The 23,481-nt window shown below is 42.8% G+C and overlaps 1 protein-coding gene across 1 annotated transcript in view; it reads right to left on the bottom strand.

Moving 5' to 3' along the window:
* CSMD2 (CUB and Sushi multiple domains 2) overlaps positions 1 to 23,481 on the bottom strand; it is a 1,634,099-nt gene that overhangs the window by 508,206 nt on the left and 1,102,412 nt on the right. The gene's annotated exons all lie outside the window — the stretch shown is intronic.

Genomic DNA, 23,481 nt, shown 5'->3' with positions numbered 1-23,481 from the left:
GGGTGCACCATAGGTTGAGCATGGGTTCTGACTCTAAACCCAGCTTACTAAATAAAGTAGACAGGGTTTAGAATCAGAAAATGGCGCCTTTTTGAAGTAGGTGCAATGAAGGAGAAATGCTTTCATGTGTGCTGCACTGTACAGCACACATATAAAGAGAGAAAATGGTTTACGTCAGTCTTTGCATAGTATCTTGTATTGAAAGGATGGCTTCAAGTACAAAACCTATGCTAGACTCCCCCTCTCCACTCCTCCCCCTGCACTACGTGAAACATTCAAAATAGCGGGACTTTACAAATACAAATACATTGACACAATTGGCAAACATTTTAGTGAGCAACAATACTACCTTGAGGATTCTTTGGTACTCACATATACTTAAGCATTCAGTGTAGGTCAAAGGTAGGCGTGCAGCGCTGATGAGTGAAGGAGGCGACATTAGCGATAAACGCCCTCTGAATATTCAGCTAATATCCATTAGGCAGGTCGGCCGACTCGTAAAAACACGGCCAGCAAATCGCGCACTGCAAATATATGGTTCTCGGAAAAACAATTTGTGCCGACCTACTTTTCCTTCCCTCGCCATATGAAAGGCATAAAAAGGTTGACGAGCGTAGACACACCGCTGAGGCAATACCGTGGAGCGATGGGATGTCAGCTTGTGTTTGCTTGGTGCTGGTGAGTTGTCAGGCGCTTTCAATCCGCCTTCAACAACCTGAAAGGAAACATGCATTTTCCCTACGCCTGTGTACATACGTGTTCACGTCTGTTTTTATACGCGTTTGGTGTCTTCCACTCGGCCCCTCTGGTCTATTATTCTCTTTGGAGAAAGGGGGCGACTCATCTACCGTTTTAGGGCAGTCAATGGTGGTATCTACCCCCTCCCCCTATCTTCAATTCATATCTGTCTTAAGATCACTGTATCTCCACAAATACAGTTTCGTGTCTCCCTCTATGTACGTTTTGGTGTGTTCCACTAGAGAATCTGATGGTGATTTGCGGGCATTTTAGAACAGCAAAGAAATCATTGAGAGCACGCGCTTGTCCTTAAAGGGTACTCAAGCCCTCGGGATAGAGTGATGGTGTCTGCTAAGAGTACTAACCGCCTGGTTCATGCCCCCCATTCATCCTGGTACTCCAAACTACAATGAGAGAGTAACAATATCCCCAACTAAAATCAAACGAACATTGGCAAAGTCAGATGCATCTCGCTTTGGGACTACTGGTTTTGTCAATGACCTTTAGTGATGCCGTACGGCATCCCCAATGCTGTACAGTATGTCTAAAGAAGAATTAAAAAATTGTGAAGTGGTATCCAGTGTTATTTTGCATCAAGATTTTTTTTTTTTTTAAACGCAAAAGCCTTTTTTTTTTAAGCAGATGGGAGAAGCATCATGGGGGTGTGGAAGCAACATGGAGGCTGAGAGGGCGGAAGCAACACGGGGTGCAAGTGGGTGGAAGCAACGTGAAGGGAGCAGATGAGGGGGTGGTGAAAACCAAAGAGGGGAAAGGGAGGGAGAGAGAGAGAGAGAGAGCAATGTGGAGCTTAGGAGAGAAGCACACGCGGGTGAGCACATCACAGAGAGAAGAAACACATAGGCAAGAGAGAGCAACATGGACTATGGAAGGGGAAGAATAGCGCACTAGAGAAACAGCTGGAAAACACATGCACTCTTGTTGAGTACTTAAGACAAAAGGAAAAAATATTTCCCTAGAAGTGAAATGTGGAAGGATATAAGTAAATTGGCAAAGATCCAGGAGAGAGACAGACACAAGGTGGACAAGGCAAGCCATCAAATAAGAAGCAGGTGAACATGATTGACAGTAAAGTCAGCCATTGGTAAACAATGGGTGGGCTGCAAGCCCCTTCATATTCCTAGTAAGCCCATAATAAGTCTTTCACAACCAGACAGCTGTGATGTCTGGTAAGCTTGACCTAAAAAGAGATAGTGAAATTTTTTAGGCTGTTTCCCTTTTGGTCAGCTGGTGCTGTTTTGAGTGATATGCTCTCATCCATAAATCACTCTATTGTTACTTTCTGAATTGGAGAAAGCAATTAAGTTATAAATTCATAATTACATTTGCATACATTACTACTTGCAAGACAGCATTGATTAAAACTTAGCAACCATGTTTTGACATCAGAATATATCTCTATCAATCGACTAATCAGTTTTTAATCCTAGTTTCCAAAAGATGTAGTAAAATCGTTCCATTTTGTATTTTGCGCAGCTTTGGTTAAGAACCAATCGGTGGAAGACCCTTTACCGAGCACCCAGCAGGGATCAAAATATCTGAAGTCAGTCATGCCAGTTTGGCATGTTTTAAAAAAATGGACAGTCTGTAACAGTCATATTGTGAGTTCTGGATACAGTCTTATGCCCGGGCCAGGGAATGAGCCCACCATGAGCACTGGCGGCTGCTCATGATGAAAGAGACCACTTAGAGATTATCAGAGGAAGACTGGTGGAGATGGAAGGGACCGATGTGTCTCCAGAAGGACATAGACAGAGACAAGTTGAGCTCTCCCTTGAAGGCATAACTTGTTTTCTTTGTATGTTGTATTGTTTGATTTATTACAAGACTGACGCTTGCAGACATAATGTTGGGTAGTCTATCAGTTTGACTGTGGAGGGTGGTGGAGGTCCTCTGACCAAAAACCAGGAACCAAGGGAGAAATCTCTCTGCTGGACTATGTTATATTACGTCTGCCCAATTAACCCCTGGGCCCTCATTTATGGAGTTTTAAAAAACAGCAACCAAGGGCTCCCCAACCCACTGGTGAAATATTGGGTTGAACAAAAGGTCTGTCCTGTCTGTGCCTATTCAAGTTCTGTTTTTGGAAACATGCTCCTCTCCTGTTCTACCTTGCCTGATTAATGCTATGACTTCTGCTCTGATGTCTTTATGTTTGCATTGGATCTCAGGAGAGGCGGGGACCAGTTAGTAGGGATAGCCTGTTCATCTAAAGAGTTATTTAATTTCTGGCACCTCATGGGATCTTGGTTGTGTTTTAACTTCTCAGGAGTACAAACAAATACCGGACAAATAGTATATAGGTATCTGCCTTTGGTTGAATTGTTTGATTTCTTTGAATTATTTCCTTAAGTTCTATCTCATACCCTTATTGATGCCTTGCTATGAGGACAACCAAAGGTCCACTGTCAAATTCAGTGGATGGCATCAACTTGGCCCAGTGCTTAACTGGAGCTTGTGGTTGCCTGTGGGGGCCACACTTCGCTTTGGGGGCCAGAACTTATTTTTCAGCATCAGATATTCCCGAGAGTGAACAAGAAATAAATACACAAATCAGAAGATGGAGGAAGAGAAAGACGGAGAAACCATCACAAAGGGAGAAAGCAGAAACATGCAAGAGTCAGATAAAGGGACACAGATTGTCTGATAGTGAATTAAAGTGCCGACATTTAATTGGACTGGCTGCGGACTTCTGAGTAGGAGCTTTTGGTACCAGCAATCTTTCACTCACAAATTAAGCACTGACTCTCCCTCACTAACCCGAGAGAACCAGGGTCTGATCATGTCCTTTAATGTCAATGGACTCAAACATTACATCAGATGCAAAAATGTCCTTTTGTATATTTCTATATGTCAAGACCTATCTTTCATTAAGGAAACACATCTGTTCACCTCTGGGTTGGACAAGCTGAAGAGGGTGGGGAAGTTGGAATGTTTCTGTAAGTCTACAAGCTGTCAACTGTATGATCCAAACTCCTCCTCATTTAGAAACCGTGGGGCGGCCATCCTCTTTCGAATAATCCTATAGTATTGTACATTGGTGACAAGGAGGGACTTGGATGGCGTGTTATATGTGCAAACATTATGATACAGGAGTTTATTCTCGTTTTATTTTTGAAATGTGCTTCCAAATAGGCAAAGGAAGAGTTCTGGTGTAGACTATCAATGGTTCTCTCAGAATTTAGTCTGATAAATGTGGTGATTTGTGGGTACTGGAATATCACAATAGAGCCCATCCTCGGCATGTTGGGTTGATTCGACTTTTGCAAGGGTAGGTATCATTTGAGCATTACAGGTAAATATGTGTTGGGAGATGTATGGAGACTGTTACTTCCTAGAGGGTTTTAGTATATATTACTCTCCTGTGTTTTTGGCACAAACATGTATATTGACAACTTCCTGACCGTACACAAAACAATGATGAATGTGGTTGCATGTATGCGCCAGTATGATTGTGCCTCTCTCTAGGTATTGTGGCTCCCCATTCAAACTATGAAGGATGAAATCCTGTAGATATAAACATCCAGACAGGAAATATAATTGCCAAATACATCTGGCAGAACACCAGGAGCCTAATGAGGGGTATGGCCTATTGGTACAAATGTTGTGGGCAAAGGGCAAGGCTTCTTTGAGAGGTAATCTGCAATACATAGGAAGAAGAAAAAAACAGACAGTGGTCTTTGGTGTCTGAGGTCTGAAACCTTACCTCGAGGTATAATTCTATTCTATCTCCTGCCTGGCCGAGGGAGCAATCCATGGCCAAATATGTTCTTTACACATTTTTACCATGCAGATGGAAACAGCTTTGAGATTCTTATAAAATGAGGCATTATCAACACGGCAAGAAGGTTGGTCTCCTCTTGGGAATCCAGGTCTGGCAGAAAGAGTTCTCCTCCACTATCTGGGCCATTAGAAGAAGCAATAACATGCACCAATATCCACCAATATCACTCACAAACATGCAGATACTTCAGAGCCATGTAAGATTCCAAGCACAAGAAACATGGACGTTATCTGAATACGTCCTGGAAAACATACACATGTTCACATTATCGACGACAGGAGTAACGAACACAAGGGTGATATATCAGTGGCAGAGATCCATATGGCTATTGAGGAATTGTCTGCAGGGTAGTCCCTTTGGGAAGATGGGTTCCTAATCATCTTTAATAAAATCAACAAGGATTGTCTCTTTTTGGTGCTTACATGGTGTTCAAAGATTCAGACATCACCGATAATTTACACATCCAAAATTTAACAGTGCATTAATTACACTTATTCACAAACTGGTAAGAACATTCTTTATAGGCCTGGGTGGAAAATGTAATTCTTCTTGCGGAATCAGTGCAATTTAGTGACTCCGCGTTACTCTTGTATTGTAGAGTTTTGGCCAAATTCTGCCAATCTCTGCATGGCAGAATTTTTTCACCGGTATCACTCCAGAAATGCGAGCTAGTGAGCATGAGTGAGAGTGAGATTTGGCATCCCCTCGTGCAGTTTCCGGTTGGTAGGAGGACTTACGTGAGATTTTGTAACACAGGTGTCACAGGAGCAGTCACGGTCAGAGAGCTGCTTCTCGAGTAGATTTTCTGCTGGAGCTGCAGCAAAATCAACTCAAATGTCCATGCGCTCTTGCACACCATGTAGTCCCAGTTGCGCTTACCTTTTAACACAGAACGCGCTACTAGCTATGCGTTAAATCGCTGCACGAGACGCACAACATGCATATTTCTGCATTGGAGCTCTGTAGATTCTTGCAGAGTTTTTATGTAATTCCATGGAATTCTGTGGAGTGAAATTCTGTGAGTTCTGCCCACTCCCAGTGTGAACTATTATCTGATCTCCCTTCGGAATGGTGATATTAAGATCCTTGCAACAGTTTTGGCTCACAGATTAAGAAGGTGATTTCTCATCTGATACACCTTTTCTATATGGGTTTTGCTCCCCAAAGTCCCTCAAGTGAAATTTGATCCTTCTTTCTAATACTGTTTTAAGTTCAGAATAATGAGACCCCAAATCAACCTGTTTCTAGACAGGAGGCACTTGACTGTGTAGATTGTTCCTGTTTTGGACTGGGGCTATAGGGAATGCAGGTACAGTGCTAATGAAGAAGGTTAAGTGGCTATATGAGATCTCGGTGACTAGGGTCAACTCTAAGCGATTTCTGCTGAGTTCCTTCCCTATTAAAAGGGGTGCTAATTATGACCACTGTTCCTGTTGACCTTGGAATCCATCAGGCATGATGGATTGTAGATTATAGAGGGCATGTTGATGGTGGTTGGTCAGTTGAAGTTGTTTTTTATGCATTGGTTATACACTGGCCAACCCTACCTACTCAATACAGGCATTCATACCCCTTATTTCAGATTGTTCCTTCTTCTCTAGACACAGGGTCAAAAGGGGGAAGACTAAGGTACCACCACTCACTGCCCACACAGGGAGATATTCCATTGAATTTCACCCCTCTGATCTATCTTCAAGAATTTTAAATATCTGGAGGTTTCGGTTAAACAAAGACCAATAGACATGGCCACAGATAATGCCAAACTACTGTTGCATAGGGCCACTTGTGACCATAAAAGGTGGTTCACTTTAGGACTGCAGGTCAGTGGATGGGCACAAGTCATAAAAACTGGTATTGTGCTGAAATTCAACTACATCTTTGGCACGCTGGCTGTGACACTTTGCTAGACTCTTAATAAGAGAAATAGGATCCACAATTTAAGGGATCATTTGGAATGAGGCATGACTGAGACTCAAAATATATCAAAACACAGCAAAAATGGGCTGAGGCAATTGCCAGCCCAAGGGGCGCGGCAGTCTCCACGCGTTATCGGCTCATCCAATTCAAATATTTGCATAGAGTTTATTACACAAGAGTACGACTGTGGCAAATGGGAGTTATTCAATCCCCAGTATGTTTGTGGTGTGGCAGAGAAGATGGGTCCTTTTTTCATACGATATGGACCTGCACTGCCTGACAGCCCTTTTGGAATAGAGTTAGGTCATGTATTAGTGAAGCGCTGGGGTGGGTGCTCCCATCGCACCCACTACTGTTTTTGTTGCATTCTACTGACGACATTGGGGGGAACCGTTACAGGCAACATCAATTGTTCCTCGCCCTCACTATTGCAAAACGTGACATAGCACAGGGATGGAAAGCATCCTCTTCCCCGACTATAGGCAAATGGAAGACCGAATTAGATAGGTGTATGGGAGCCGAGATTGCAGTGTTCGATGCTAGGGGCTGCCCATGGAAACATCGCAAGATATGGTCGCAGTGGGCGACATACGCGGAATCGACCTGCCCCCTCTACCTGAGAAGGACCACTGAGCGGGATCCGCCGCATTCTGCTATATGTCCCCTAAGTTCTTATCGCTTGCCTGTTTTATTATCTCACTGGGATGTGAATTTTGTATCTGCTGAATTATGTGCTGTACCTCGAAATTTGACCACTGTCTGCATATTGTTTAGATTCTTTTTTTACCTGCATGTTCCGCAGGGATTGTTTATTTTTATGGAAATGGTTATTGATGCACAAATTGTCCGAATGATTCAACACGCTATTGCAGGGCTGCTGCCTGTTGCATCGCAAAATGACCAAATAAAATCTGTTGTTAAAAAAAAACAACAGCAAAAGATTCTGGTGGCCTACTATTGCCCCACATGTACATTTCCCACAGGTTTGCACCCCTTGCCAGGCTATTTCTCCAAGTGGGTCTGGCTCCGGCCTCGCTGGTGACAGAAAATTATTATTTTCCGCTTCTGATGGGATGTACTCTCTAGACAGGGCCATTAATAGTTCAGATGGGGTTCTAAACCTCGTTTCCTGTTCTAATGATCAGAGTTGCAGAGCTGTACATAAATGGGTCAAAATACACCCACAAATACAAGCAGAGAAACCTCTGTTGCGGAACTTCATGTTACAGATAAAAGGTTCCTAATTGTATTGGGTATCCTTGTTTACAGCAGGGGTTAGGTGTATTTGTACCTGATATTCAAATGTGGATTTACATCCTTTGAAGATATAAAATTTGAGTTTGGTGTCCAACTCTCCCAAAAGTGGGGTTCAGTCCAATGTCCCACTGTTTGAAATCTGGTAGTCCCCACAGTAGGACCCACTGCCCTCCTCAGTATGGGTCTACCTGTGTAAATTAGATCAGTTCAGAGGGCTAGAGCGGAAGTATCAGGGCTCTGTGGAGCTATCATCAAACCCCTGTTCTCAGTTCCTGCTTCTCAGTTAATCAGATTAAGAAGTCAAGCTAGGCACTCCCATGACTTCTCTAGAGATGACCGGGCTGGCTTTCTGGGTCATCACTGTGAAGACCTGAGGGGGGTACAGTGGAACATAGTTTTCACGATCATGCATGAATTGCGCCAGTAACCACAGCTTCTGCATCGCATTAATATATGTCCCGACTCTAACTGTTGGGGATGTAGTCAGGAGGGGTATAACATTCTACACACCCTTTGGTCTTGTCCACTGTTTTAACATTTTTGGACATCAGTGCATGCCAAAAAAAAATAGGATGTGGTTATTCTTTCTGCCTATTAGTGTCTGTGGTTATCTTGCAATGTCTCTCATATATCCCTTGCATTACCACACACTCAAGAAGATCATTTGCTGTCTACTTGGAAGTGGTTAAGATGTGCTTGTTGAGGTGATGGAAGTCTACTTCTTCACGATCAAGGAATGATGGGTATAAAGCGTAAAGTAGTGAAAAGAGGACACAAGGATCTGATATTTAAGATATATAAGATTAATGATGAACAGGCTGTGTTTTTGAGAATTTGGGAATATTTCCTGGTTCCGGAGTCTGGAGAAATGTATATGAAACAGTGAAGTGTTATTTGTAGGAGATAAGAAGGCCATTGACCTGCCTGGTCCAATAATAATTCCATAGTCCCTGACACGATAATATCTGTAATGTAATGTAATGTAATGTAAGGTGGATCTGTAGACCACTGCTTGTCACCCGTGAAGGTATCCAGTAGGTGAATGTAGCCATGTGGTGAGGCTGGGCCTGAATACAGGCAGTCTCAATGGTCCCGCAAGAGGACTAATTGAATGACCAGGTCTTCAGCTTCTTTCGGAATTCAAGAGAGTGCAGAAGGCCCTGATGTGTTGGAAGAGGTCGTTCCAGGATTTGGCGGCTTGGTAGGAGAAAGATCAACCTCCCATTCAGCTTCTGTGCATGTGAGGTATGTGTGTGAGTGACAGCGATGCTGAGGGAAGTTGTCTGAGGGGTTGGTGGAAGTGAAGCCGGTGATTGAGTTATGCGGGTCCCGTGTTCTGTAGTGACTTTAATGCACTGGGAGAAGTTTGAACTGGCAGCACTTCTGGATGGGAAGCCGGTGAAGCTCTCGGAGGAGTGGTGTGGTGAGGTGTGGGTTCAGCTAGAAGGTCGAGGATGATTCTGGCAGCAGCATTTTGGATGGTTTGATGTCTGTGAAGAAGATGGGTTGGGATGCCGGTGTCAAGTTTGCTACCATGGTCCAATCTTCTTCTGAGTAGGGCCTGTGTGATGGTACGTCTGCTGTCCAGTGGAGGCCACTTGAAGATTATATGTCACATGCGAAGGATTAGGAAGCCCAAGGAGTTGATGACATAGACCTGGGACTTCATTGTGAGGTTGGTGTCCAGGATGAGGCCTGGCTTCCTAGTGTGGTCGGTTGGTGTGCTTCTGGGTCCAAGTTTGTTGGTCACCAGGTGGAGTCTCAAGGTAAGCTATTATTTACGAAGATCGATACTTCAGTTTTGTCACTGTTGAGCATGAGGCAGTTATACCCTGAATGACAGTATTAGGAAATTAAAGGTCATTTTCTTTTTCATCTGGTCTGGTCGGTCTTCATTGGGACGTTGCGGCAAGGGGGGTCCTAGGTGTACTATGATTCGATGGGAGACTGAGAGTGGACATGGGAGTGGGACTGCTGATTGATATTAAGACATTTTCATATACATGGTGGGTGTATGGAGGGGATTCTACATTGATCAAGTCAGCTTCCTATGAGAAATCGGGTTGAACAATGGAGTCTGGGTGAGAGGTATCTATTTTCACATATTTCTTCTTTTTCCTCTTTAGTGGTTGTCCAGGTGTCAGGACGCTTTGGATGTGGTAGGAGAGTTGGGGGTCACTTATGCCCTGAACATTTTGTGGAACAATGGACCTTTTTTTCTTTGACTAACTCAAAATGAACAGGAGTTTGCCTTGGGCTGGGAACAGTCGTTTCTATATTATCCTGCAGGGGGTACAATGACAGCTGTAATTGGGAGCAAGTTTTATTGTTTTTATTATACAAGTCGATCAGACATTTACTGCTGAAATTGTGCTTAATGCATCCATTTACACTGATGGCCAGCTATGCCCTTGTATAACTTACTCATTAAACAACTTGTCTCTGCATTGTGTCTGTGTCCTCCTATGCAGAGTGATAGTTAAAGATTTCCCAAAAAGTAAAAAGCCCTTTTAAAAACTATTTTTAGAAAAATGACTAAGCTATCCTGTGAAAGTGGGATTTAAATTATTCTCAGATAGACAACTCAGGGACTTTCTGTCAAAGGAAGTCAAAATAAAACAGGGTTGTTAAATAGCTGAAAGAAATATGACATTAACACCCATTTGGTGTATTGTTGCACCTGACGCCTGTGGGTATTATGTATAGGGGTGTGCTAAGTAGACTGAAGGTGATTGGCGCCTTGTAGTTTATGTTTGTTTGATCGGCAATGCGAATAGACACCTATAAAACATGAGGTCACGTGTTAGTAGTTTATGTTTGTTTGATCGGCAATGCGAATAGACACCTATAAAACATGAGGTCACGTGTTAGGACTCGTCTCGCCAATGTTTCCGTCAGGCTCGGGCCTAGTGTTAGGAAGCGGAGCTGACACCAGCCACTTGCTACAACTACTGCTGAGTAGGAAGAAGGCTTGCTATTATAATCCAAAGCATTTTAAGAATTGAGATTTAAAGAGCAACATGTGAAACATCTCTAAATTTTGAAATAAAAACCCTCAGGGTTCCTAATAGTGGTGCCTGTTAAAATGTACTTAAAAGCTAAAACATATTCGCCAATAGTCCCTGGTTTTCTTCGAAATGAAATACAACTATTACTTGTTTGCATTCAACACTGGATGTGAAGTGTTTATTCATTTATCACTTCATATTTTATTTTTATTTATCTTTACTTCCCGTTCGATTGTCTAAATTAAAATATGCATCGTGGTACGACAATATTTATTAGAGAAAATAATCTTGGAACACTATGTCAATTTGTCTAAAGAATACGTTGAATTCTGTGAAATAACCATGAAGGAGGAGGCATTATTCTATTTGAAAATAAAATACAATTTTTCGCATAAATAGAGAAATTGTAGGAAATCATACTCAGGTTCTTACTTGCCCTAGAGTGTGAACAAATATTTTTGGAAAAACATCTACAACAGCCAGGCGGGCAACTAGAGCCAAATTTCGGGGGGGGGGGGGGGGCTGAAAAAGATTTCGGGGAGGGGTAAGTCTTCCAGCCATAGGCAGAGTGGCTGTAAGAAGGGGTGAAAACACAACAAAAGCCTCATTAACGAGTAAATGGTCTTTTAAAGACCTGTGAAGTACTCGGGTGCGGCTGCAATTAGACGGACGCCAGCCCGCGAGGCTGTCTCAGCCGGGCTGACACACGTGACGGGGGGGTGGGGGGCTGAAGCCCGGTGAGCCCAATGGGTGTTGCGCGCCTGACAACAGCTGTCCATTGGAAGAGTCAGGCGGTGGGAATTCCTGGAGGAAACGCCAGGGAAACGTGCTTTGAGGCGCGCGCGGCTGGCTTTCGATGCCGCTGCACTCTGACCCTCCAACGGCGCGTGGCGTTCCTGATCCAATCACTTTATCGTCGGTTTCTATTAGCCTGAATAACAGACGTCCAGCCCAGCTGGAATAAGAGCGAAGCCTGCCGGCTCCTATCAATCTGTTTGAGGAGATTAACTTTCATGCGAGCAGTGCATAATCTACCGAAAAGATAATATCTAATTACATAAACATATTCTGTTTCAAATACAACCCGGAGAATTAAAGACAGAACAGTTAAAACGCAAAATTAAGAGCTAATTATTTGAGATAAAGATCGTCGCACAACAAACGCTTCAAGAATCAAGCGAACAAAGAATGTCTATTTTTGGGCCTTGACTGATGCTTTTCAACATTTTGTATGCTAGGAGGGTGATAGGGGAAAGTACATTCCCACCAACCATCTGCATGAACGCACCTACCGGCACCCCACCAATGATCACACCCAACTCCTGTTAATCTAAAACACCACAAAGAACCTGGAATACATGAATGGAATGGTTTTCTTGAGAGAGCAAAACTAATCCCAAAAACCACTGCAATAACCACTAACCCTAAATTACATTAGTGTGCTGCATGGCATAAAGTGATTCAACACCTCGTCAGGGGTATTAAGCACTATATAAATGTGATTGCATTAACATAAATAACCTTCCTTGCCCACAATAACAATATAACACTCCAAGGTCAGGTAGCCGATTGCAGTTTACACAAGCTGCATAATAATTCCCTTATAATGCTTGATACTTTTAACACCTACATAAAACAACATTTGCTACGGATCATATTCCATCACCCTTTAATGTACCAGTCCACAGAAAGGAACCACCCATCACCAACTGGACAGTCATAAATTAACTGAAGAGATATGTCACATGCAGCTGGTCTACGGGGGACTTTAATTTAGACCACCACTGCATGTCCCAACAAGCTACATACCAAGACCTCTTCTTGACATCTCAGAATGATAAGAATGATAATCATTTATCATATCATATCATATCATATCATAGCAATGTTAGTCCCAAAAGATTGCTTCACCATTTCTCCTTTCACTCTATGCCTGCTCAGGACCATAAGCTTTAAAAACAAAATATCTTAGAATGGACAAACAGTGAATTAACAAGCTAAGTAGCCCATGATCATAAAAAATACCACAAAAGGACATGCAGAGCGGCTCATACCTGCAAACGTACTGAAAAACCATAAACTGCATACCTCTCTTTCGCTCTTTTTTTATCCATCACTTTGCTAAGCATTGCATTCCATAGCATGGTAACCTCACATTGATGGTCATCACACACAATATGGAAGAACTTCCCATGTAGTATCAAAACAAAGGCAACACACTTCTAACCACAAATCCTATACTGGGATTGCCTTGCGCAAGCTTTACATACTGTTGAACTTTGATTTACAGTTTTTCTGGATTTGACCTGGTCCGGTGGCAGGCCTTCTCTACTTCCTACAGAGCCATGGGATGGGGCGTAGGCTAAATGTTTAGCATGGCACCTCTAAACAGATGATTAGCCCCACTGTTCTCCATTCCGTTTGAAGTGGTGGCGATCTTACTATCATTGAACAAGCAGTCATCCGGTTTTCTATTGGTAAACTTTTTGGTCCAGTAGACGGTCTGTGCTGCGTGGGGCAATATTGTGGTTTAGGAAAAACACTCACAGGTAATATGTCTCATTCCATCCTTGCTCCATAGTGTCACGTGGCACATAGGGACATTATCGTTTTCACTAAGTTAGCATGAGCACGTCACAGCTTGCCTGATGCTTTTGCACACGTTACTATACGTCTTTATTTTTGCAATAATTTCAAAGACTGCTTTCACATGAGAACTCATCACTGGGTTCACTCTTTGTATGTTCCTGGGATTTTGACTGAACAGATGATTAGCCCCACTGTTCTCCATTCCGATTGAAGTGGTGGCGATCTCACTATCATTGAACAAGCACTCATCTGGTTTTCTATTGGTAAACTTGCTGGTCCAGTAGATGGTCTGTGCTGCGTGGGGCCATATTGTGACTGAGCACACTCACAGGTAATACGTCTCATTCCATCCTTGCTCCATAGTGTCACGTGGCACATAGGGACATTGTCGTTTTCACTAAGTTAGCATGAGCACGTCACCGCTTGCCTGATCCTTTTGCACACGTTACTATACGTCTTTATGTTTGCAATAATTTCAAAGACTGCTTTCACATGAGAACTCATCGCTAGGTTCACTCTCTGCATGTTGATTTTGACAGAACATTATGTTCAAGGTCGAATAACAATTCCCCTTGTTGTTTTGTTCTGGCCAGACCTTAGCCCTTAGACACAGCATACAGATGCAGCTGTTGTTTATACAGCATACTTGGGTTTTTAGTGGGGTACACAAATAGGTGACACACACTTGGAGAGGGACCTTTCCAGAGAGAAGATAGCACCTATGATGTAGATCTTCCATATATAGGCTAAGGTATGGGGTCTGCAGACAAAGCCCAGAGATCTTCTATTATGTAATAATACTTCTTCCTAGCAAGGGGAGGGAGGTTAGGCACTATAGTCTTTTCTCCACTGTCTTTTTATGATGACATCTCCCTTCATGATATATGGACTAGCTGCTATGCTAACTGTATTTGTACTATGCATTTTCCTGCTTGTTGTGGCACGTATACTGCATGTGAGGGCACGATAGTTAAAATTAATATTTTAAACTGTTTCGTGTCTCTGTCAGATCTTATTGTGGACAAGTACAAGAGAGAGAGCGAAAGGGTGTGTCTTGTTACAGTGATTGCTGACAGATCTTGGAGTGTTGTGTTCTGGGGTGTCTAATCATTTGTTTCTCTGGGAGTGAGTAGGAGAGCAAGTGAGACACCATAGGTAGTCAGTACTGAGTTCGTGGGTACTAAGGTGACAGGAAGACCCAGTCCCTATACACCAAGGTCCCATATTCCTGCACATAGTTCTGTATTTGTGCAGAATCCCTGCAACATGGCACCACCAACATTTGGTCTGGTAATTATTCAGGAGACCCCTGAGTAATGCCTGTGCTTTTCCACTATTCCCACTCACTGGTTACCGGATACTTCCGTGGTGTGAGGACTTAGCCTCCTATATTTGTGTTTTGTAGGTTTTTCCAGCTTGAGGTTTAAAAGGTTTAGTTTCTCTCTCTCAACCCGATTTGGAGCTACTGTTCTCTTGGTTTATCCTTTTCTGCTTTCATTAGGGTGATCGCTATTCCGGGACCTAACCGTGGGCAGTTACGGCATTCTTGACTCAACGTGAAGTCCCCAATGCTGGGGCGTCCTTTAGCACACCGCTTTGGGGTCTTTTACTCTTGGGCTACTTACATTTCTGGCAGTGGATGGGAATGATAATTCTTTTCATGAATATACAGCAGACACAGTGAAGCAGGCCTATCGCCCTGATGCATTAGTTGAAGTTCCATTGATAGCCTGGGAGCATACCATCTGGTTTAATGGCGCCCTTCCTCACCCTGTTTCTGTGGTCTGTTTAGGCCCATTATCAGTTGATAGGGTCACTTGGCCCATTTTGGCGGGTTTTACACCGCATCCAAATTATATAAATGTTACACAAGCAGAGCTACGTCAGTTACATATAACGCTCATTCATATACACAGCAGTGTAATACAATTTACATCATGTACAATTCAAATGGCTCTGGCAGGAGCTACTCCCCAGCCACCAGGACATGGTGATGGTCTTGGTATTAGTCCCGTCATGATTAATTCAGAGATGGAAAACGTCCTCAAAACCATGATGACTTGCCATTTGGCTTTCAACTTGAAGCTGTCTTTCCGCATACCACCCCAGTGGAAAAACACAGAATCCTTAAAATGAGTTTGCCAAGTGGTTGTATTCCTGCATTAGGTTACTGCACCACCTGGGGGACGGTGTTTGCTACGGTGTACACACTGTGCTTTGGCACCCCTTCCATGAGCTTTCTACCGAGCATTCAGAAGAAGGTACAGGATGAACATGGGGCTGGTCAGCCCTGGATTCGGGGATGAAGTTAGTGGGCATGTTGGAAAGTGGGTTATTGGTAGGGGCAGATGTAGGTCTGCCACTGGCAATAAGGCCACTAACACATGATAAGACTCTGCATAGGTCTTGGAAAAGTATTCCTATGCTCAACACTTGGTAACGTGGCTGCGAGCAGACAGGCTTAACTTCAAAGACAGGTATGTAAAGCATTTAAAAACTCAATTTCAGTAAATAATTAAGACACAACACATAATAAAAGCCCAACACCAATTTATAAAAATAGGAAATATTTTTATCTTTAAAAAGACACCAAAACGACAAGAATCCAATGTAGGGAACCGGAGATATGAATTTTCAAAGATTTAATAAAATATAGAACTTAAAAGATTATAGCACCATATTGTGATACCTGCTTGCGATAGACCAGACCAAAGTCAAAGTTTCAGGCCTGGCGCAATGGAGCCCTGAGCGGCTACAGCTCCCGGCAGGTCCCGGTTTTAGTTTCTACCTTCACACTTAGAAACTTTTCTGGAGCTTTTCTTCCCGAGGGTCCTCAAAGCTCCCAGCCAGACCGGCTAGACCTCTGCATCAGGGTCTGCCGCTCTAATCATTGAGCCACACTTCTCCACAACCCATTTTATAAGGGTGTATGCACCTTATAAATACCTGACCTCCCACCCCTGGGATGCCTAGGGGAGACCCTGGGGTCCCTAATATGCCAACACATTGTAGGTTTTACATTTGTAAGTGCCCCAAACACCAAAGTCGAGTTTGGGCACAATTTGCTTTTTAAAAGCAGTCCTGGCACCCAGTGCTGCTTTTAAACTGACCTCAGGCTTCAGCAGTGCACACATGCAAGTGCAGAAAGAGCTGCTGGCCTTTAAACTGCCATGCCCCAGGGTACTAGGGACGTCTAGGTAGTTTCAATCCCCCTGTCCTATTATATACTAGGGGCTTATAGGGTAGGTCATGCCAATCACAGGGGTACCACACCATACCATTGTGTACCTCCCGTGTATGTAGGTGTTTTAACTGTATTCTAATGTGTCTCTTTCCGCATAGCACTGGCCCTGGGCCTGGTTAGGCAGAGCCCAGAGTCAGTCAGAGTCAGTTACCACCAGTACCAGTAAGCAAAAAGATGGGGGGTGGCCAGGGCACAGGGTGACTTTGCAACAGGGCATATTTCCTATTGTCTCTGAAATGATTCTGGCCAACAATAAAGGTGAGGCAGTTTGTTTGCTAGTGCGCCAGCGCCTCGCCGTGCTGGCAGACGTGGGTCGGCAGCGGCAGTTTCCGTCTATTATTGCGGATGTGTATACATCTTTAGGACACAATAGTTTGGGAGTAAGACCTTTTACTCAGGTACAAAACAAGTTCCCTCCTGAAAAGGAGGGACGCCTAGTCTTTCCTAAAAAGTCTTGGAATAAAAATCGGCAGCAGCAACAACAGAAGCCCGGCTCTTGTGCAGGTTTGACTCCACCTGATGCTTCTGAACGTAGATATGATGTGTGCGACCACTCTAAAATTTAGACATGGGCGAGGTTCCAGGTTCTTGATCCCCATTCTCCTCGTTCCTTTCAGGAATTGTCAGATCAACAATTTGGCGGCAGAGGGTGTCAGGATTGCAGGGAAGGCAAGTCAACACAAGCTAAACGTGACTCGCAGTGCCAGTTTGATGTAAAAGTCAAGGAGGGGGAACCATATCAATATCGTGTCCCATTTCAGAAAAAGAAAGTTGCCACTTTGACTGCAAAGTATGCCTCAGACAGTGAGAACCCTGCTCCTCAACAGGAACAGAAACTGGGCAGTAACCCTCCTGTACAGCGCAGCGGAGGTTATCATAGTGCGGCAGACACTCCACCAGCCTCTGTAGGCGAAAGCAACTGACACTTTTATTACAGTAGAGACAGCCGATACTCGAGTCGCTCCTCCAGATAGACTTTACAAAGTGACCCTCCAAATTGAAGTTGTTATTAAACGCCCATTTAAGGCAGTATTTTGGGAAAACCTCACTTCTTCTTAAGATATTTTATTGGCGGAGGTTGATTGGCCTCCCCCTTTTGTCTTAGCTGCCTTTAGATGGCAAGATGCTTTTCTACCCAGTTTTTCACAATATGTTCCTGATGACGATAAAATGGCTTATGCCTCCGAATGGGCTTTAGCCTTAGCACTAGCTTTATATCGCAATCAGGCTGGTTGGGCCCAGGATTACCCGGTTCATGTGATTCCTTCGTGTTCTACACATCAGCCCCAACCACAGTATCCAATCGAACAAGACATGAAAGCATCCGTAAGTGAAATCTTGACCCATTTGGAATATCAGGGTGTGATTGAACCCTGGGTTTCATCAATGAATAATCCTCTTTTTCCTCTCATATCATATAGGTTTAGATTACAGACATTTAAACAGTCATATTCTTACTTTTGCAGTTCAGAACACACATAGCTCTGCGTTAGTGAATAAAATGTTCGCAAAAAATATAAAACCACCTTGGATATTTCCATTGGATTTTCAGTCACTTTTTGGCTCCTGAGAGCCGTGATTTGACCGCATTCAGTGCGTTGGGCACTTAGAGCCGATATGCGAGATTGCCTATGGGATATAGCAATAGCCCTGGTATGTTTGCGCCACGCATAGTGTCCCTTTTGCATGAGATCGACCCTGATGCCTTCTCGTATGTCAATTACATATTCTTGACGGATGATGAATTACACCGCATCTCTTGCGTGTGGACCGCATTATCAAACAGTCCGCAAACGTTGGTTACAAATTCAATTTTGCTAATTCTCACATCGCCTTCTTGGCAGTTCTTTTCCTCGGTTACAAACTCAACAATGAAGATAGCCCCCCCCCCCATTTTCTGGATAAATGTGCTCAATTGCAACCTCCATCTACTCTTAAAAAATTGCAATAAATGCTGGGATTTTATTAATTTCATATATCCCTGATTATGCCCAGCGTATCAAACCTCTTTACTCTTCGATACAAACTTCTTCCTCGGCTTCCTGTTGGCTTCCGGAACATATTGCAATTCTACGGTCTCTGCAGTCTGATCTCCTTGCGACCACCTTCTTGTTAACACGTGACAATTCTACAAATCTGGTCATACGTATTGTACCAGGTGCGTTAGGCTTTACATACTTGACGTTCAATGAGGGGGACACTGTCCCCATGGCTTATAAATCGCACTTGTTTACTCCTGCTGAGATGTGTTTATCTTCTACAGAAATTTTTTGACAGCTGTCCAGAAGGCGATTCTTAAGAAACGCTCTCTGGCTCAAGGTAAACCCATTTACTAGGTCTCGCCGGTACCTGCTTTAGAAGCAGTTACAAAGGCTAGTTTCCCGAATTCTAATGCCTTGCATCTGCAGTGGATACAATGGGCTAGTTCTTTGACGTTGGCTGATTTCAACGTTATCTTTGATCCTTCTTTACAGACGCAGGAGATTTTACAATATGAACATGTTCATCCTCCTCCTTTATCGTTACTCACACTTGATCAGTACAAATGCATTATTTACACTGATGGGCACACTCACAGGTAATAATATGTCTCCTTCCATCCTTGCTCCATAGTGAGTTTCCTCAACACATTTTTGTATTGTTACAGACTCTCCTCTATTGAACTTAACTAGCACTTTTTCAACGTCGATTATATATTTGCACATTGTTTTAATTTTTTTTCTTCAGTCTGACATGGGTTTTCCACTCTCCAACTGCATTAAGGAAAACATTTTTTTTTGTTTGTGAGCCAATATTCCTAAAACTATAGTTCTAGGTCAGATCTCACTCAGAGTATTGCACAATCTACTCCTCTTTGACTACCAACTACTAGTGGAATTTCAGCCACTAAGTCTTTCATCTGTCTCTTTCTGCTTCTATGACATGTATAAGCATTTCTATTTTAATTCTACTTTACCAACTGTGCATTATTGTGCATGTGGCTCACGCTAGCCTTTTGATTTTTCTCTTCTGAAGCTGAGGGATAGTGGGTCAATAGATCATTTGTTGGCAAACTCCTTGTCTATGTGTGGATCTTTAGACACAGCAGTTTCTTGCTTGCTTGAGGCTGAAGACGTAAAGAGGCTACACATGAGTGTTCACTGATCTCACATATTTAAAATACCCTTAAAAGTAAAAGAGTTGCTAAGAAGTTAACCGAGAAGGGGAGTACACTGAGAATAAATCTGGAAGTTTTACAAATAAATCGTAACGCAATGCAAATTGTGAGCCCTCAACAGAAATCATCTCAGCTAAAGTAGCAATAGGCCTACGGTGAACATACACCATTTACTGGAATGTTTCATAGAAAGCTAGACAAAACTCAGATTTGAAGTGTAACAGATTTCTAGCATAGCCATACATACATTTGCTACACAGAGACATTCTCAATGTCACACAAGAAGTTGGTGCTTTAATGGAAAGCTATTGACTCCAATTGTCTGAGCAGCCCGTGGAAAGATCTTTATACAGAGTGGATGTAGACTTGAAGGTTCAAGATGAAAGTAGGGAAAGCAGGCTTTGGCGGCCTCCTTGTGTGTACATTTAGGTCTCAAGATTAAAATCTGAGGTAGCACAATGCAAAATTAATTTCCGCATTCTGGACGAGAAGATGTAAATATGAGTACCCTTTGGACAAGGCAGGGAGGGTTATTCTTAGAGAGTGATGATTTTAGTCAGTCACTCTCAAAGTACATGTAGGTTCCTACAATGTAGCAGAGTGATTATGCCTATTGAGGACAGATGGAATTAGAGGTCGCACTGACACAGGAAAGAATAATGTATATGGTGGAAACTAGACCCCCCCCCCAACATTAATTACCAGCAGGGGAAATGCTACCATGTTTTAGCAATACAAGCAAATTACCATATCTATCATAAGCAAATACTGTTATCACTTTAACATACGGTCCCTTTTTGTGTCCAATGTCCTTAAACTGTGACGAGTTTTCCTTATTCTCAAGATTATTCTCTGATCAATTGGCCTTGCATTTGCAATGGCAGACGAGGTGGTAGGTTACATTTTATTCCAGTCACAATTGTGAGAATCACACATTTCTGTCATCCATTATTATCTGTTATATGTTTTTTCTCTTTTTATGTGCCTTTTAGAGAAATCTCACTGCGTTTTTAATAAGATCGCACATAAGGCTGATTACAATTATGCACCCCTAATGCCCCCAATGGAAGCCTTCATAGCAAAAGAACACCTGATGAAACAAAGAATGTGTGTTGGAATCAATATTGCTAAAGTTTATAAAGTTTCTGGAGGGCTGAGATTCAAACTCTCTGTAAATGGTGCCTACTGCATGCCTCAAACTTTACGGTTGGACATCCCTCTCATATTTTCAGATGTTGTAGCGCAGGGGAGGGGGGAGGATGCAAATCGGAGCATCAAAGCACATAAGCCGAAATATATTAATCAAATCCAGGCAAAAGTCTCTCTAAACCTGAATCTCTTGGCCAGGGATGACAAGAGATAATATCACTTTGGGTATCAGACAGTGATTTTCAGGGTGGCACCTTTCAGATTTTCAGGGATTACTTCTGCAATAAGTCTCTATATCTTTGAAACTATCTAACATTATCACAGGGATTTGCAGGCACATCTGCATAAAAAGCTGATCCTGTCAAAACCCCAAGTGAGTAAATGTTCGTTTTCAATCAGAGAGTTCGCGAAGGTACACTAATGACAGGAGCTGTGAACGCTGAAGGTAGTCACCATAAAAAGTACAAATTTTTGGGAAAACCCAGCTACAAACAAGAAAACAATGGGACGAAAGATAGATATCGGTGTTTCCCGAAGAAGAACAATTAAATACAAGTAATTGGAAGTTTGAAACATTTACACTGGAAAGACTCTTAACTTTCACAACATATTAAACATTCAGAGAATCATTTTGAGGCATTTCGAAGAGTCAGTACACAACAATTTAACTTTAAAAATGCCTTGTTTCGCCACAAACTAGAAATATATCTCAGTCAGTTCATCTCCTACTGCAGAGACCAGCATTCCTCTGTGGTCACCAGTCTTAGCGTGACCAATTCAGTGTCTGATATCTCTCAGTTTGATAAAAAGGACAATTATCAATTAGGAGGGTAAACCCCCTCTTATTGGTATTAACGCCTCTGCACCTGGTCCTAGAAGGGCATTCCTTGTTGTTTTAAAGGACTCTCACTGACTAGGATTCTTAGGGGCATGCTTCATCATTGAGTCCTCGCCCAGATGCCACTTAAATCTGGGTGGATTCCACCTCGCCCATCCAGGTAGTGGTTTGTTTTGGAGGGATGGATCTAAGAATACAATTGTGTAGTGTATACCCCAATAGTCACCTGCCAGTTTTTTCAGGCATCCACTGACAAGGTTAAAAACAAGCTTGATGCTCTCATAGAGAATTAGTTACTCCAGCATCTGGAGGTCTACATTTTTCATCCAAATCATCTGCCCTATGCGTTGAATGGCTTTCTTCAAGGTCGTCCTTAGATTCATAATTAGTCCTAATTGGGTCTATTTTAATACCTTTGATACACCATTGTCGTAGAGTATTTTAATTGTGAATTTCACACACTCAAACATGCCTTTCATAGAAACCAGTCCGAGTTTTATCGGCTTATATTTTTTGTTTGGGGTAAATAAGATGCCCCATGAGGCACTAGAGATGAACGGACATGTAGTCAGATATTCAGCAAATGCCTTCACTCTCTCGTCACCTAATAGTGGTCTCCTGCATTATATGGGGACATAAGATGTATGTAAAAATGAAAGTAGGGTGGGCACTCAGATAATTATATAGCTGCTCCGAATGCATCTACTGTGAATGCAAACAGTAGGTGTCTTCTTGGCCAGAGAACAAGAACATCTGGTATCAACTACTTTTCTCCTCCAACCAAAGTAACTTCCTTTAAAGGATGTCTAAAATATAATGTCACTGGAGAAGGAAAGCAGGTAGTTGGCATGCTTCCAAGTGGGTATGAACGTCAAAGGTTAGTTCTGACCACAGAAGACCTCCTTCTTTTTCTGTGCTAATGTACTGTATCACTGGAAAAGAATCAGCACTGGGAAGAATTCTTTACATTGCTATAAGACCTGCCAGGCAAAAGTAGTGGGATGCATTCAACGGGAAACATGCAGCTAGAGCTTTCCCCAGAAGCATGAATCAAATCTCTGAAATTAGACAAGTTCAATGTTGAAGTAAGTAACACGAGCCCCCCTTTTCTATGAATACTTTGTTTCTAGTCTTAATGGAGGGCTAATTCACTGGAATGGGTTCTTCGAAGTGTTATTTTCAAGTCTGGAGCCCACCACCCTTTGCAAAAGAAGACAGAGAGCCACTTTGGAAGTGACAGAAAAATATAGCCCTCTATGCACTGGCATAGCTGGCACGAGATTAATGATAAGAAGGAAGGAATATTGCTTGAGTACATTTTGAACATTTAGAGGAAGAATGGAGGCAAGGCAATCATGGGTAACAAATAGTAGCCAAGGCTTTCCCTTTAATACCAACAACCCGTCCTTACTAACCCTTGTGTCATGGGTTGGCAGAAACAGTAAGGAAACAGGGCTATTTACTTTCTGTGGTGCCTGCATCTTGCCCTTCCTTCTCATAGCGCTCCAGCTGCACATTGAAAGCTGCTTAGGGACTGACCATGGGACAAGGACATAACGCTGTGACGTCGCTGGGGGGGCAAATGGAGCGTAAAGCCACTTACACTCCCACTGGCACCCTGGTGAGTAGTGGTACATGGCATAGCTGGAGAGAGATCAAGATGTGTGGCCCCACAGCCTAAACCTAAATTGCCTCCAGCTGCTTTAAAGATAGGTGTTTTTATTTTCAATCAAAAGGTACTCATTTTATCACATTTGCAAGCATAAAAAGCTACGTTGGCAT

This window comes from Triturus cristatus, chromosome 3_2 (genome assembly GCF_964204655.1).
Source record: "Triturus cristatus chromosome 3_2, aTriCri1.1, whole genome shotgun sequence".
NCBI lineage: Eukaryota > Metazoa > Chordata > Amphibia > Caudata > Salamandridae > Triturus > Triturus cristatus.
The sequence above is the reverse complement of the archived record's forward strand: the minus strand, read 5'-3'. Positions and strand labels throughout refer to the sequence as shown.